This window comes from Hemicordylus capensis, chromosome 4 (genome assembly GCF_027244095.1).
Source record: "Hemicordylus capensis ecotype Gifberg chromosome 4, rHemCap1.1.pri, whole genome shotgun sequence".
NCBI lineage: Eukaryota > Metazoa > Chordata > Lepidosauria > Squamata > Cordylidae > Hemicordylus > Hemicordylus capensis.
The window spans coordinates 114,136,889-114,154,240 of NC_069660.1; the positions used below are offsets into that span (position 1 = coordinate 114,136,889).

A 17,352-nucleotide genomic window follows, 5' to 3' on the forward strand; every position below is an offset into this window, starting at 1 on the left:
GTCATAATTGCCACCTGCAGAGCTTGGGGCAAAGTGTCATCTTTCAGCACTGTGGGGAGATGTAGCTAGTGGGCACCTATCTATTCTATATTACAAACATGTATGTGTTTTATACTAGTTCTATCCTGAATGTTTTAGCTTTCTGCCCAACCATTCTGAGGTTATTAACCTTTTTATTTTCTATTTATCCCTATGAGGAAATTATCTGATGGGGCTCATGTTCAATTCTTGCACACAGGCCCCTTCAGAACGTTTACACCACTGCTGCGTAGAATATTGGCCATTGAATTATGTAATTATAGGCAATATAGGAATCCTACAAAACTGTAGGTGCTTTGCTAAGTGGGACCTTAAATTTGGTCTAAAAGGTGATAGCTGAAAGTAATGCTATGTTTTAATGTTGATAGGACAGCCCTGAACTACAAGAGATAACTTTGCCTATCCAGCTTTTGCTTTTCCTCAGTTAAAGTCACCTTAGTTAATGCTTCGTTATTTTTCTATAACATAGCTCTGGAATAGGGATGTGCAAGCTGGCTCAGTTTGAGCCAGGCTCAGTGTTGAACTGAGTTGGTTCAGCAGGTTCAAGGTTGAACTGGACCAGCCTCAGCCAGCCCGAGTTTGAGCCAAACCAGGCTTGATTTGAACCAAACTGGTTCAGAGCTCTACTGGTAAATTGGAATCCATTGAAGATTCCCTTTTACTAGGAAAGAGACAGGGAGGCTTCCCTAAGCCTGGAAGGGGTGGGAGGGGAATCATTTATGGCTTACAAGTACTAGTGGCAGCTGCTGTGGGGGCTCCCCCCCGCCAGCCTCCATCAGAGTAGCCAGGGCAGTGGCAGCCCGGGTTGGGCCTCTGCTCATGCATGGAGGCCATTTATCACCTCTGTGCGTGCACGGACATCACTAAAATGGCCTCCATGTGTGTGCAGAGGTCTGAACCATGCTGGAGAAGGCTCAAACTGAGCCCTAGGGGAGGCCGGCGGGGTGGGGGGAACCATCACTGCCCTCCACCACCACCCACCATGGCCAACACCACCACTAGTACTTCTAAGTACTAAATGACTTCCCTCCCACTCCCTCTAGGCTTAGGGAAGCTCACTTACCCCTTTACTGGGAAGGGGGAATCCTCACCAGTTTCCCCTTTACTAGTAGAGCTCCAAACTGGTTTGAACTGGTTCAGTGGTTGGACTGGACTGGGTCTGGTTCAACTGGAACCATAACCGGACTGTGCTGGGTCTGTTTGAATCTGGTTTGGATTCGAACCAAACCAGCAAAACTGTTTTGTACACTTCCCTACTCTGCAATAGGACAGAACATTAAAACAAGTGATTTTCCAGTTTTCATAATATCAGCTTGTATTTTCATAATATTACCTTGAACTCCTCATTTTCTGAAAAATGAATTAGTTGTCATGAGAAAAAAGGTTATTTAATTGGAAGAAGCAGAAGATTATGCACAGTTTACTGGAAGGCTGATGTTTTGACAGGATTTTTTTTAACCTATGTTTGTGTACTTTAAAAATATCTTATTTGGGCTTGTCACTTGTTTATAAATTAAGTTGATAGGTCTAATACAGAGATGAAGGATATGTTTTATCAATGAAGCATTCCTTATATTTACTTAAGAACTGGTAAATGATAGAAAGTGAAACTCCAAACAGGTATCTCGTTCAAGAATAGCACCATAGGTCAGAGTTTTAAATGATTTCAAACATGCAAATGCTTTGTGAGCAAGTCGAGTTAGGATCTTCTGAAGATTCACATTGCCTCTTAGTAACACTAAAACAATAGCACAAAGATAGGACACTATGACCAAATAAAAAATTTACTACAAGTCCAGGCATTTATTAGGTTTTCTTTAGGTTAAAACTGGGACTTGGAGTGGGAAGGGGGAGAAGGAATACAGTACTAGATTCATTCTGATTTTAATCTAATATGATTTCAATTAAATAGGTTAAACAGGTTTAGAGTGAACTGTTTGCCTAATTTCTTTTCATTCAGCATCAACTTGTACTTGCTGATTAAAATTTGCAGATTTGCAGTCTATTTTCTAGGTTTGGGGACTTGGTGATAAGGGGGAGTGGAAAAATGTTGTACAAGTAGAATCCTGTATAAGTATGTTTATATAAGCCAAGTTATTTTAGATGAGATCACTTGGAATATTCTAACAACATTTACCATTACCAGAGCTGCCATGAGCTGATTGTGAGAAATATAGATTACTGGAGAAAAATAAAATCATTACAAGCTAGAACCCAAAAAAGGACATTGGAAATTTGGAGATTGGCTTGAAGGAAGGGGCACCACAAGCCAACAAGCTCCTATTGTCCTTGTTAAAGATGTAGGAGCCCAATAGTTAGGGAGAGAAATCTAGCAATCTGACCAATATCAACACAAAGATCCACAGAGCTTGACCCAAATATTATATTATATTATATTATATTATATTATATTATATTATATTATATTATATTATATTATATTATATTATATTATATCTATCTATCATATTTTTACACTGCCCAAAACTTATGACTCTGGGTGGTTTACAACAAGATTAAAAAGTAAAACATTAATTAAAAACAAAAGCAAAGCAAAGCAAAAATTTAAAAGCAAGAAATGTAAAACACAATTTAAAATTCTTAAAACAATATTCTAAAAACAACATTCAAAACAATCAAAACAATATCAGTTAAAAGCCTGGGTGAAGAAATGTTTCTTTAAGGACTTTTTAAAGGATGTCAGAGATGGTGAGGCTCTTATTACACTAGGGAACACATTCCAAAGCCTCGGGGCAGCAACGGAGAAGGCTCGTCCCTGAGTAGCCAACAGATGAGCCAGTGGCAAATGCAGACAGACCTTTCCTGATGATCTCAATGGGCGGTGGGGTTCATTACGAAGAAGCTGTTCTCTTAAAAACCCAGGGCCCAAGCTGTTGAGGGCTTTATAGGTTATGACCAACACCTTGTATTTTGCCCGGAAACATGTTGGCAGCCAGTGTAACTCCTTCAATACGGGAGTAATATGGTCTCTCCTAGATGACCCAGAGACCAGCCTGGCTGCTGCATTCTGGACCAACTGTAGTTTCCGGACTACGTACAAGGGCAGCCCCGCATAGAGCACATTGCAGTAATCCAGTCTGGAGGTTACCAGCAGATGTACCACTGTTTTGAGGTCGTCTAACTCAAGAAACGGATGCAGCTGGCGTATCAGCCGAAGCTGATAGAAGGCACCTCTGGCCACTGTCTCAACCTGGGACACCAAGGAGAGACTTGGATCCAGAAGCACCCCCAGACTGCGTACCTGTTCCTTCTGGGGAAGCGTGACCCCATCCAAAACAGGCAGATCAAACTCGTCTCTCGAGTTCTGACCCCGCACAATGAGTACCTCCGTCTTGGCCGGATTCAGTCACAGTTTGTTATCCCTCATCCAGCCCATTACCGACTCTAGGCAGGCATTTAGGGAGGTTATGCCCTCTCCCAATTATGCTGACATGGAGAAATAGATTTGGGTGTCATCAGCATACTGATAGCACCCTGCACCAAATCTCCTGATGATCTCTCCCAACGGTTTCATGTAGATGTTAAACAACATCGGAGACAATACGGAGCCCTGAGGCACACCATACAAAAGTTCAGATTTTGAAGAATGGCAGTCTCCAAGGGACACCATCTGGAACCTGCCCGAGAGTTAGGAGCGGAACCACTGCAAAGCAGTGCCTCCCACCCCCAACCCCCCAGACACTCCAGAAGGATACTATGGTCGATAGTATTGAAAGCCGCCGAGAGGTCCAAAAGGACCAACAGAGTCACACTTCCTCTGTCAGTTGCCAATTGGAGATCATCCATCAGGCTGACCAAGGCAGTCTCCACCCCATAGCCAGCTCGGAAGCCAGTTTGAAATGGGTCTAGATAATCCGTTTCCTCCAAGACTGTCTGGAGCTGGGATGCCACCACCCTATCAATTACCTTGCCCAGCCACGGAAGGTTGGAGACAGGTTGTAGTTACTCAGCTCTGAGGGATCCAAGGTAGGCTTCTTTAGAAGCGGTCTAATAATTGCCTCCTTAAGACTAGGAGGCACCCTACCTTCCCTCAGAGATGCATTTATGATCTCTACCAGGCCTTCTACAACAACCTCCCTGCTAGATTGAACAAGCCATGTAAGGCAAGGGTCAAGAGCACAGGTGGTGGGCTGCACTGTTCCAATCAGCTTGTCCACATCCTCAGGAGTCACAAACTGGAACTGATCCAGCCTAACCACATAAGAGGAGTCACTGGATACCTCTGCATCAGATACTGAAGTAAGTGCAGAGACAAAATCCAAGTCGGCCCGAATACGAGAGATTTCCCCCACAAAGAATTCATTAAACACATCACAGCGGGTAATAGATGGTTCCAAATTCTGATTCAAGGGAGGAGGGGCACATACTAGCCCTCTCACAAACCTGAACAACTCCGCTGGATGTGAACTTGCGGATGCAATACGGGCAGAAAAGAATCGCTTCTTTGCCGCACGTATCGCCTGAGCATAGGTCTTCAAATGAGCTCTATGTTGCAATCTGTCAGATTCAAGCTGAGTTTTTCTCCACCTGCACTCTAGTCGTGTACCTCGCCGCTTCAGCCCCCATAGTTCTTTCGTATACCAAGGGGCCAGTTTTTAAGCGGGTCGGAGAGGCCGCTTAGGAGCGATCATGTCTACTGCCCCGGTGAGTTTGTTGTTCCAGTTCTCCACCAGGACATCAACAGGATCGCCGGCAGAGCCAACACAGAATCCCTCCAAGGCTTCTTGAAATCCTATGGGATCCAATAAACTTCTCGGGCGGACCATCCTAATAGGTCCCTTGCCCCTGCGAAGGTGGGGTGTGACTGTGAGTCCAACCTTAACCAGATGGTGGTCCGTCCATGACAAAGGGGAAATCACAGGATTCCCCACCCACGGAACACAACCCTGATCAGAGTGAAAGACCAAATCAAGCTTGTGACCTGCAACGTGCGTCAGTCCTGAGACCACCTGAGATAGGCCCATAGTTGTCATGGCCGCTATGAACTCCTGAGCCGCCCCGGACAAATTGCTCCTGAAATGAACATTGAAGTTGCCCAGCACCACAAGCCTGGGTGACTCCAACACCAAGTCCGAGACCAAGTCCGTCAGCTCAGTTAGGGACTCTGTTGAGCAGCGGGGCGATTGGTACACCAACAGAAGTCCCAGTCTATCCCTGGTCCCCAAACGTAAGTACACACATTCGATATGGTCTGATACTCTAACAGGGATCCTGGTAAGGGGGATATTATTCTTGTAGACCAAAGCTACTCCACCTCCCTGCCCCCGGTCCCTCTCCCTATTGATGGAGATAAGCAGTAAACATATTGAAGCTATTCTCACAATCAGCTGAAACTGGACTAAGGGAGCCCAGCCTGGTTTCTGCTGGTCATGAGAACTGCCGGGAGCTATAAGGTGCTCCATTAATCTCATTAAATTGATCGTGTGTCTGCAGTGGCTACTTGCAGCCATGGTGGACACACCAGGGGGGCGGAGTGGGTGCATTACTGGGGCTCCAAGAGGTGGGGCACTGCACGGTGGCACTTTCCTTCACTCAGCCCCCGGAGCTGCCAGGTGAGACACAGCGAGGTGCGGGAGCACTGGCGTCCAGCCACCGCTCAACTGGGTGAGTGATCCACATGCCCATCAATGGGTATGTGATTGTCTGCGGGGAGAGTGGATCAAAGCCGTTCTCCCCGCAAACCTCCTCTCAGCACTTCACACTGCTCGTGTGAAGCGACTCACTAGGTCTTTCCAGACAATGAAGAACCTATTTTTTTTCTTTTTGTGTGAACATCACACTAATCCAAAGCTGATCTTTTCAAATTCCATATTGAGGATGAAGGGATCTGTCCAGTAAACCTTCTTGAAATTGGTGCTGCCTTTCATTTCACTCTTCCTGTCTTTTGACTTTATATTGAATTCATATTGAGAGTTTATGTAATTAATTTCAGAAATAGTGAGTGCATAGTTTCTTTTTGCTTGCTGCAGCTTTGTGTCCCCTTTGTTCTTCAGAGCGCTTTTCCTTTTTTGGTTAGCCAGCTGAACAAACTACAATTGGTACAGAATGCGGCAGCCCGGTTGGTCTCTGGGACAGCACGAAGAGACCACATAACACTGATTTTAAAAGAACTGCACTGGCTCCCATATGTTTCTGGGTGAAATACAAAGTGATGGTTATTACTTATAAAGCCCTTAACGGCTTGGGCCCAGGGTTTTTAAGAGAGCACCTTCTTTGTCATGAACCGTGCTGCTTATTGAGACCATCTGGAGAAGTCTGGTTAGTGTTGCCACCAGCCTGTTTCGTGGTGACTCGGGACCAGGCCTTCTCTGTGGCTGCCCCAGGGCTTTGGATTATGCTCCCTGCTGAAATAAGAGCATCTCCACCTCTGCTTGTTTTCAGTAAGACCCTCAAGACTCACCTGTTCTTGCAGGCTTTTAATTAGAATTAATTTTAAGAATTTGTTTTAAAAACTGTTTTATGTTATTGTTTTTATTGTGTTCTGTGGATTTTAATCTTGACTTTTTATATTGTTTTAAATTTTGTACACTGCCAAGAGATGTACATATCAGGCAGTATAAATACATGATTAAATAAATAAATGGGAGGAAAGCATTGAGCCTAGTATGCATCTATCAGCGTGCCTGTGTCACATGAAAACCCTCTCTTGTTAGCACTAAAGTCAAGCCTTTTATTCTGTAATAAATAAATAATAAATAATTTTTCTTGGAATTAAACTTGTAGTTGTGACTTTCTTGGGAAACTGCCTATTTTATAACCACGCTTCGAAGTCCTGCAAGTGTGTGTGTGTGTGTGTGTGGGTTTCATCTTGTAACAGGTGTAGATTAAAACAAAAAAGAATATTGGAAAGAAGAATCACCTCCTGTGTTGATTCCAATCTATACCGTTCTACAACAATCTGTCATGGCTGCATGTGGACAGGGTGAGGGGCATTTGGTCATAATCTAAAGCCCCTGCACCACAGCAATTCACTGTGATTCTTTTTTAAAATGAGGATTTGATTCCAATAATAGAAATTCTAACATTTTTAAAGCCCAAATACTTTAAAGATCTACTTCTTTTGGTGTTGAAGCAACTTGTTATTCTGCCTAGACAAGTGTCTTACTTGCCACGGTAATGAGTCTCAAATAGTTGTATAGATGTAGTGGATTTTAATATATTAGGGGGAAATTTGGGGTTTTTTAAAAATTATTTTTTAAAAATGCCCCAGTGTATCCCTAGTGCTGTCCTTCATCTGGAAGCAGAACTGCTTAAAGTAGAGGCCAGAGCATGGAATACTATCTTTGAATTCTGGCTAAAGCTGGTTTTCTGTGCCACAGGTTTAGTTCCACTTGTCCTAGTGGATATCTACCACTCCAGGTGGAAAGGAGAGTTGGAAGAAAGACTGCATCATTATGGTTCCTTCACTTTGATAATTCAGGGGCATGAAAATGCCAGGGCCAAACTCAGACAAAGGATATATGATATGGAGTATCAAATTGACCAGAGCTCTATTACAGGTGAAACTCGGAAAATTAGAATATCGTGCAAAAGTCCATTAATTTCAGTAATGCAAATTAAAAGGTGAAATTGATATATGAGAGAGACGCATTACATGCAAAGCAAGATAAGTCAAGCCTTAATTTGTTATAATTGTGATGATCATGGCGTACAGCTCATGAGAACCCCAAATCCACAATCCCAGAAAATTAGAATATTACATGGAACCAAGAAGACAAGGATTGTAGAATAGAAAAGTATCGGACCTCTGAAAAGTATAAGCATGCATATGTATTCAGTACTTGGTTTGGGCCCCTTTTGCAGCAATTACTGCCTCAATGCGGCGTGGCATGAATGCTATCAGCCTGTGGCACTGATGAGGTGTTATGGAAGACCAGGATGCTTCATTAGAGGCCTTCAGCTCTTCTGCATTGTTTGGTCTCATGTCTCTCATCCTTCTCTTGGCAATGCCCCATAGATTCTCTATGGGGTCAGGTCAGGCGAGTTTGCTGGCCAGTCAAGCACAGTACACTGTATACTTTTCAGAGGTCCGATATTGTTCTATTCTACAATCCTTGTCTTCTTGGTTCCATGTAATATTCTAATTTTCTGGGATTGTGGATTTGGGGTTTTCATGAGCTGTACGCCATGATCATCACAATTATAACAAGTTAAGGCTTGACTTATCTCGCTTTGCATGTAATGCGTCTGTCTCATATATCAGTTTCACCTTTTAATTTGCATTACTGAAATTAATGGACTTTTGCACGATATTCTAATTTTCCGAGTTTCACCAGTACCTTTGGTGTCCATTTGGGCATTCAAGTTCTGAATTTTAACCCTGCTAGATATCTAAATTTGATAACTGTATCAAAATATCGCAGAGCTTTGAAACAGGCACAATGTAATGCGTTTGCAAACAGCAGCCATGGAAAGGAGATATTTAAAAAAACCAAACCCTTCAAAGAACATACTTGTCCCTGTAGCTCGGGAGATATAGAAACAATGGCACATTTGCTCTTTTATTGCCAATTTTATCGAGATATACGACACAAATATATAACTCCTTTTATTAGCTGCCATCCAGGCTGCACAGATTCTTATCTCAATTATCTTTTAACTGACCAGAATGACTCAAGATCTTATAATGTGACTAAGTTCTGCTTAATAGCCAGTAAAACTTGCCAGGAGTTCATTAAGAATCATTTCTAGCTGATCTATGTGTTTAATTACTGTAGCATAACCTTGTCGGTTTATTTTGCTGGGCTTCTGTTTGTAAACTGTGCTGGTCTGTAACTGTAATAAAGTATTGATTGATTTTAAAAATGGTGAAGCAATGAACATGAAAAATGCTCACTTACTGACAGTGATTCTCCAAATATTCACAGTTGAATAGTATCATAGAAATTTAGCGTTCTGTGGGACAGTAATGGTCTTCTTGTCCAACTCCTTGCTCAGTGTAGGAAACTGAAAATTTGTACTGAATATTTTTAGAAAAGCAGTTAATAAGCTCATACATGTATATGTCAATTAAATCTGTGGGGCTTCAGTAGTGCAAGAGTTTGATCTATTCCTGCCTGGTGAAATAGTTGACATCAATTAAACATCATATCCCTTTTCTGATTATATATCTGCATTCACTGACTCTGAGTGGGAAAGAGAGAGGGGAATTGCCTTCCTTCTTGAATGCAGCGTATGTGAATACATTTTTCTCTGTTGAGGTGTTATAAAACTGGGGTTTGTTGTATTTGCATACAAAGGGTAGGTTCTGGGCAGGAGCAAGATAGCTGTATTGTTTGCCAGGGACCTAGGGAGCCCCCTTCCATTGCTTGTGGCTCAGAGCTTGACACCCCTAACCCCAGTGACTAAGCCACTGCAGAGCTAATGCTCCCCCTCATCCCTGAACCTATTCCCCTGACTTTCTGCCTGCCATTCAGCCCCCTTTGTTTCCTCTGTACTGCCAGTTTTGCTCCTCACATCCAGCCAGCTCAACCTCTACCAGAGGTGATGAAAGGAGTGCCCTCACAACATTGAGAAGGAAACATGAGATGCAGCGAGGTTCCCCACCACTACTGCCTTCTAGGGATGTGCACGGAACCGGTTTGAAGAACTGGTGGTTCCACTGGTTCCACAGCAGTGGGGGTGCTGCTTTAAGAACAGGGGAGGGTGCACATACCCCTCCTGCAGCTTCTCCCCCACCGGCATCCATTTCTCTGACAACTTATCAGGGTGGCAGCGTACCTCCCTGCTGCCCCGTTGCCCTTGTTGGCCGGATATGGCCGAAGTTCCAAATGCACTTGCATTCGCTGGGACAGGCATGGGCACACAGGTGACATGCATGCAGCTGTGCTGGTGTGCGCAGGCACATCTGGAACTTCCAGCCATATCTGGCCAGTGGGGGCAACGGGGTGGCAGGGAGGTATGCTGCCACCCCGATTAGCTGTTAGAGAAACGGACGCCGGTGGGGCAAAAGCAACGGGAGCGGTAAGTGCACCCTCACCTGCTCTTAAAGCGGCAGTCCCGCTGCCTTTGAGCCTCCCTGCCTCGGTTCTGTGCACATCCCTACTGCCTTCACCTAGACAGAAGTGTGCCAAAGAGATTCATGTCATAGTTGCTAAAAAGCAAGTACATCACAGGTTCACATTATCGAGATAGTTGTTTTAAAAGCAAGACTAAAAGAGGCCTACTAATATTATGCATTGTTCTAAAGTGTTTGATAGGAAGTAGAAGTGATTGGATGGCAACCGATCAACACCACCTTTGAAATGGAATCAGGAAATCCTAAAGAAATGTAAGAAACAAACAACTTGGTTTCCATGGAGGAGATTCTCTCCTTGTAGTTGCTAAAATAAAACAGTGCTTTCAGTGTAAACCAATATAAACATATGTCAGAAAAGATGTACATTTTGTCACAGCTAATGAACTTTGAACTTCATAAAAATATATTTAAATATCTATCAAGTTTGATTATGTACAAGTAGCATTTCATTGTATTATGTGAAGTTTTTTTTAGTGCTGAGAAACATTATCATTTTTGTTGTGCTTGACTTTTTCATATTTAGATTATGCCAGCCATCTATGTTAACCAATGCAACAGCAAAACTTTACATCTTGGCTTGTTGAAATATTTTTGATAATTTAATGCTCTATTCCAGTGTTTCAAAGTTGATCAGGATTCATTCTCATGTAAATAATAATTGTAGGTAGGTCACAGAAACAATTTATTTATTTTATTTATTTTAATTTCTAGGCTGTCCTATACCCAAAGGTCTCAGAGCGGGCTACAATAAAACCAATATACAACATAATTAAAAAACAACATCATAAAATAAAAAATACAGTAAAAAAATACAGTGCCTGAGAGGGGAAGAACTACTACATCTCTAGTCAACGGCCATGGTAAAGAGGTATGTCTTCACCATTTTCCTGAATGTACACAATGTTGGAACTTGTCACACCTCAGAGGGGAGGGCATTCCATAACCTAGGGGCCACCACAGAGAAAGCCCTCTCACGTGCCCCTATCTCTTTAAATGCTGACAATGGTGGCACTACCAAGGGGGCAGGTCTATATGGGAGAAGGTGTTCCTTCAGGTATTTGGGGCCCACGTTGCTCAGGGCTTTATAAGTCAGTGTTAAAACCTTGAATTGGGCTCAGTGGCAAATTGGCAACCATTGCAGTTCCTTTAAGACCAGTGTGTTGTGCATCTGGCCAGAAGTGCCCATCAGAAGTCTTGCTGCTACATTCTGCACTAGTAGCAGCCTCCGAACTTTCTTCAGGGGAAGCCTCACATAAAAAGTATTGCAATAGTCCAATCTGGAGGTTACCAGAGCATGGATCCCTGTGGCCAGGCTATCTCTGTCCGGAGAGGGCCGTAGCTGGTGGACAAGCCTAAGTTGAAAATAGGCACTCCTGGCCACCGCTGCCACCTGGGCCTCCAGAGACAGTGACAAATCCAAAAGTACCTCCAAGCTATGCACCTGTTCCTTCTGGGGTACTACCACCCCCTCAAGAACAGGATATCTCCTCACTTCATGGACTCAAGAGCCCCTGACACACAGCACCTCCAAACTATCTGGATTCAGTTTCAATGTATTGGTCATTACAACCTCCAGGCAACCGTCAAGCACCTCAACTGCCTCTCCTGATTGAGATGGAAAAGAAATCGAGCTGGGCATCATCAGCATACTGGTGGCACCTCACTCCAAACCTTCTGATGACCTCTCCCAGCAGCTTCATATAGATGTTTAAAATCATAGGGGATAAAATCAACCCCTGAGGAACCCCACAGGTCAACTCCCAAGGAGCCAAACAAAATTCCCCCATGGCAACTCTGATATCAACCCTGGAGATTGGAGGGAAACCACCACAATTCAGTGCCTCCAACCTCCAACTCCCGAAGCCTTTCCAAAAGGATACCATGGTCAATGGTATCAAAAACCGCCAAGAGATTGAGAAGAACCAGCAGGGTAGCACTGCCCCTCCCTCTCCCAGTAAAGGTCATCAACCAGGGTGACCAAGGCCATTTAGGTGCCGTAACCAGGCCTGAAGCTGGAGTGGAATGGATCCAAATAACCCGCTTCCTCCAAGCATGCCTGAAGTTGAGTTGCCACCACCTTCTCCAGTACCTTGCCAAGGAAGGGTATATTAGCAACCGGGCAAGAGTTATTTAATATTTCTGGGTCTAGGGAGGATCTCTTAAGGAGGGGCTGCACCACCACCTCTTTAAGAGCTGGTAGAACAACCCCCTCCCGCAATGAGGCACTAATCACTCCCACAACCCACCCAGCTACAGCCCTTCGACTAGCTCTTATCAGCCATGACGGGCAACTTGGATCCAGGAGACACGTGGTTGGTCAGACCCCACAATCAGTTGTGGATTGATATGCCTTGGACATTGTTTTCCCAATCATTTCCATATATGTTGTTATGGTTGGTAATCCCAGTATAATCAATTGTACATAGCCTATTTCTGTAATGGATGGTGCTACTGTGATGTTTAATAATACTTGGATACAGCATCCTCAAGAGCATGTTCTGAAGAACAGCCTCTGCACCAACTCTCTCAGAAGCCCTGTCCCAATGCTGCCAATGATTCACTTTCTCTGGAAGTGACTATGTACAACCTGAAATTATGCCCCTGAGAGCTATGAAACTCCCTCACAATTGTGGAGTGTGCTTCCAGGGAAGGGTTGATGAACATTGCTCCTTTCATGATCAAGCACATGTACATTAGAAGCAGGCACACATTCTCTTTTTTTTGACTTGGTATTCATAGCATTAGTGTGGATGTTGGCCACTGGGTATATATTGATAAAGCAGCATGGGTATGATATTGTGGGGTTATTGTGTTTTGGCATAAGTGTCAAAAAGTGGCTATCAGTGTTTCCGTAGATTAAATAACTATCTTACTTCTGTGCAGTGACCCAAATAATTTCAGAATGCTAATAAAGATGTTTTACTCCCTGACCATGTTTAATTTGAACATAAACATAAACATGTGTATGTTCAATGAGAGAAGTCACAAATGTAGTTACTTGATAAGTGAAGTCGCAAATCCCACTTGCTAGGAAAGAAATTCTGTTTACTAAGAATCTTCATGTCCTTTGGGGCTATCCTATTGATTTCTTTTTCAAGGTAGTCCTTTAATATCTGATAGCAGGACTCCTTAAGGCATAGCCATGGCGATGAGCTCTGTGTAGTTAACGAAGCTTTCACTGTTTTGTATCCACTTCATCCCAAGTGAGTTCAGTGACATATCTGGAAGCAAAAGACATGACAACTTCTAAACACACCATACTGTTCTTTTCCACTTAAAAAAGCCATCTCAGTGACTGCATGACTGTTCTGATCATTTGGCTGTGGGGAGATGAAATTGAACCGAAGAGAATCAATCAAGACAGCAGAACCAATATCTGCAGAACGTTATGATAGCCCCTAAATACTTGTTTACTAATTCCCATCTGCATGTGTCTCCACATATCTCTGAAACGTTTTCCCTTAAGCTTGGAGGATAAAACGGCACACTACTTGTGTATGCATATGCCATAATAGTATGAAGCTTTATGAGAGGAAAGGAGTTTTTACACTTGCCTTCAAGCATTTCCAAGTTGCAGAGGTCTGGTAATTATGTAAACTGCATAAAGCAAACAAACTAAAGTTTCTGGATAATAAGACTATAGAACAAGGTTGAGCTGCACAGTTGGTACATACACATATGGTTATCGTTCTGTTACTAGTTGCCTGGGTTTGAGAGAAGGTACCCATGGGTTTTGCTTTTTAAAAGTATATCCTCCAGATGGAAAGAGGTGTTTGTTTTTTAAAAAATGCCAATGTATTTAAAACTTATTTAAATACAAACTTATTTAAAACTGATGGCACTGGCTCTGTCAGTGGGCACACACCGGTTTGGACACAAAATTCCAATTCCAGATAGGTGTACAAAGATGCTTGCTTCCATGTACAAAGATGGAGATATAAAGAATGATTGTTCCACTGAATTCAGAGTTGATGGTTTTCTTGTCTTAGATAGGATTGCCATTACCTGAAAGATTCAGGTCAAACGACATTTGACATGGGAAATCTGTGGAGAAATTGCAGCCGTTTAAAGCTGCAAAGCAACCATGCCCTCCCCCACTTAGCTCAGAGTACCAATGCTGTGCAAGGAGATATACCCAGCACCCTTATCACAATCTCACTCCTCCTCCTGAAGCTGGTAAAAGCTGAAGTGGAGGGGAAGGAATTTTTTCCACAGTGTGGTGCATAACAGCTTTGTTTTGTTTGGGAAATGGTGCATTAGAAAAACCAGCATGGTGCAAAGACTGAAGTGCAACTTGAACTAGAACCAGTCCTTGGAACCAAAACTTCTCCGAAGAGAAGGAGAAACACTGGAGAATTTTCTCAGATAGTTTATCCACATTTCTGGCCTATGTCTTGTAATAATACAATGATGGACAATCCCCTGCTGTTGGAACCCATTGTCAGGGGGCAGGGGCTCTATCAGTTTTTGCATTGACAACTATAGTCAACCAAGTTTCAAAACTAAAGGTTGGGCAATCAGTAGGTCTGAGGGGGAAAAGGAGAAAGATTATATTATTATTTTATTAACAGCAAGCCCTTTCTCATGATCAATTAGAAGGGCCTGAGGGCAGGGGGTGGGCAAGGTTGCTTGAACTTACCTTCCCCACAGACAACTGCTCCTCTGTTGCTGGGTGAGCTCCCCACACACCCAGATGACCCTCCACTGGCCCTGGCAGCGTGGAGGAACATGGGCCTGTCCACATTGTCCCAGCCCCTGGAAATCCCATAATGTACTGTGTGAGTGTGTAGTGCATTGTAGGGATCCCAGCAGCAACAGGCAGGCAGGCACCCATCACTGCTACAGTGCCGGATAAAAGCAGCTGGCACTGCACACGATGTAAAAATGGGGCTAAAGGAATGCTTACTCCCTTAACCCCACTGAAGAGGCTGGCTCCACAGGTGGGTTTGCAACTGCAGCACAGCTGGCACCTGGTCAGCTCCTGTGGTTTCACATGCACAGCTAAAGTGGTCTTGGCTGCCTTAGCCCGGTCTTGGCTATGCATGTGTACAGCCTCCATCTTTTAATGAATAGATCACTTTTTGTTATCACAGGGAGGATCAAAACTAAAGGAAGATCTCCTACTATTACTGCTGGACGTGGTTCTCCTGTGCCTGCACCCCATGTCTTGTGAATGCTGGTGTTCTTTTTGGAATACAGTACTACAGAGCACAATAATAGCTCTTGTGAGAGGTAAGGCTGACAAAGTGGGTATTTTACAGTGCCAATATATATATTTTTAGTCTATGTTTCCATAAAACTCCATGTCAAGGGTGTAGCTATCATTGAGCTGAGGGGACAAATGTTCTCTGGCCACCAGTAATCTGGCATAAATTGGGGGCCACTATCTGCCACTCCCACCCCTCTAGGCTGAGGGTTCTTTAATCTCTGCACTGAGTCTATCTTTCAATGACTATTGACAATCTGTTTGTTCCAGTGCATCCCTTAGCAATCTCTTCCTCGTATTGGCCGGGGGGTGGGGGGAAGGCAGCGAGAGGCACCTTTCATAGTAAGTCAATTGGTGCTTACCTCCTCTCTTGCCACACCTGAATGCTTCTTGGAGCAGCAGCGCACCGCCCAGCACCCCATGCAGTGAGGGATTGCCTCCACCTCTCACCTGGCCTCTGTGGAGCCAATCCACCTCCAATGACCCGGTGAGTGGCAGAGGCGATCCCCTGCTGCAGGGAGTGCTGGGTGGCACACTGCTGCTCCAGGAAGTGTTCAGGTGTGGCAAGAGAGGAGGTAAGCACCAATTGATTTACTATGAAAGGTGCTACTGGCTATAGGGATTCTCCTCCTCCTCCTCCTCACGTATTCTTCTTGCATGCTGAGACTGCAGCTACTGTATCATTTCACTTTATCCCAGACTGGAGCAGCCTCTCAGTATCAGCAGCAACAACCCTTCAACCACAACAAGATCAATAACTACTGTGGCACCTCCTTCCTTTTCCCTATCTCCCCTCAGAGAGAGACCCAGACATCATATCCCATCAGGCAGTCATTGTGGTTCAGTGCCTTGGGGGGAAAATTCAGAGGGTGCCAGACAGGAGAATGTGCTGGGTTATTGGAAGGCATCAATGGGTTGGTAGTAGCACTGCTCCTGTCAGTGCACCAGGCAAGGGTCCCTCTCACAGTGGCCTGCTGGCTCTGCCCAGTCTGGCCTCTATCTCCCATGTCCCAGTTAGGAGGAGCTGGTGGTTAGAAGAGTGCTTCATAACCCTGCCCAGACTCTGATCAGCAGCAAATGAAGTCCTACCACTTCCTCCTCCACAGCATCTCCAGCAGCATCAAGCAGCAACTTCCCTGCTCAGCTCCTCTCCCTTCTCCTTCACATGATGCTAAAGCTCTGCTCTGTCTTTTTCCTGCAGCAGCAACAACAACAATCATCTCCAGGGGATGGTGCTCTGGCTCTTCAGCAGCTTCCAAGCAGTGGCTCAGCTGCTCTCCCAGGCTGCAGGGATCCCGAAATCAACACATGCTCAGACAACCACCTAGGAAAACGTGTGTGCAGGAGGAGCAGATGGTTTCTGAGCACGACAGAAATTTTCAGTGCAAGAGGCAGTGATTTTACTGCTGCTGTGCTAGAGTCATCAACAACAGCCCAGGTTGTGATGCTTAGCTCAAGAATTATCTACAAATAAAGGTCACTTTGCACATTAATTTTTAAGGGAACACCTTTTCTAATGCTTGGAAACGTGTCTATCACACTGGTATGTTTCCTAGTCAGGCTGCAGCTCCCTGTCGAATGTCAAACCTGGATTTGGTTTCATGTAATTTGTGGACTGGCGCTCATGTCCCACAGTAAGATGCTGAGGATAGTTGCCTGTAGACCTGAGCATGCAAATAAATCAATGCCAGTGAGGCAGTGACCAGATGAGAGTCACTTACTATGCTCCTGGTCCTTGTTATCCTTGCTGCAACTGACTATAGATACAGTACAATTCTAAAATCTGTAATTGTTTCAGGTGACTTTAAACAACACAAATTAATCAAACAAGTAGATATTTTCAACAAAGTGTCACTATGAGCCCCTGGTGGCGCAGTGGTAAAACTGCCGCCCTGTAACCAGAAGGTTACAAGTTCGATCCTGACCAGGGGCTCAAGGTTGACTCAGCCTTCCATCCTTCCGAGGTTGGTAAAATGAGTACCCAGAATGTTGGGGGCAATATGCTAAATCATTATAAACCGCTTAGAGAGCTTCAGCTATAGAGCGGTATATAAATGTAAGTGCTATT

At 44.1% G+C, this 17,352-nt stretch overlaps 1 long non-coding RNA gene across 2 annotated transcripts; it reads left to right on the plus strand.

Annotated features, from left to right (window-relative positions):
- Positions 1-14: 14 nt before the first annotated feature.
- On the plus strand, positions 15-16,753 carry LOC128325386 (uncharacterized). 2 transcript variants are annotated; one of them, XR_008307413.1, is made up of 5 exons: positions 15-100; positions 10,250-10,330; positions 10,790-10,946; positions 15,172-15,310; positions 16,486-16,753. It is a non-coding gene; the product is annotated as an uncharacterized LOC128325386 (long non-coding RNA). The 2 variants fall into 2 exon arrangements; XR_008307412.1 differs by lacking the exon at positions 10,250-10,330 and having other exon boundaries at positions 18-100.
- Positions 16,754-17,352: the final 599 nt, after the last annotated feature.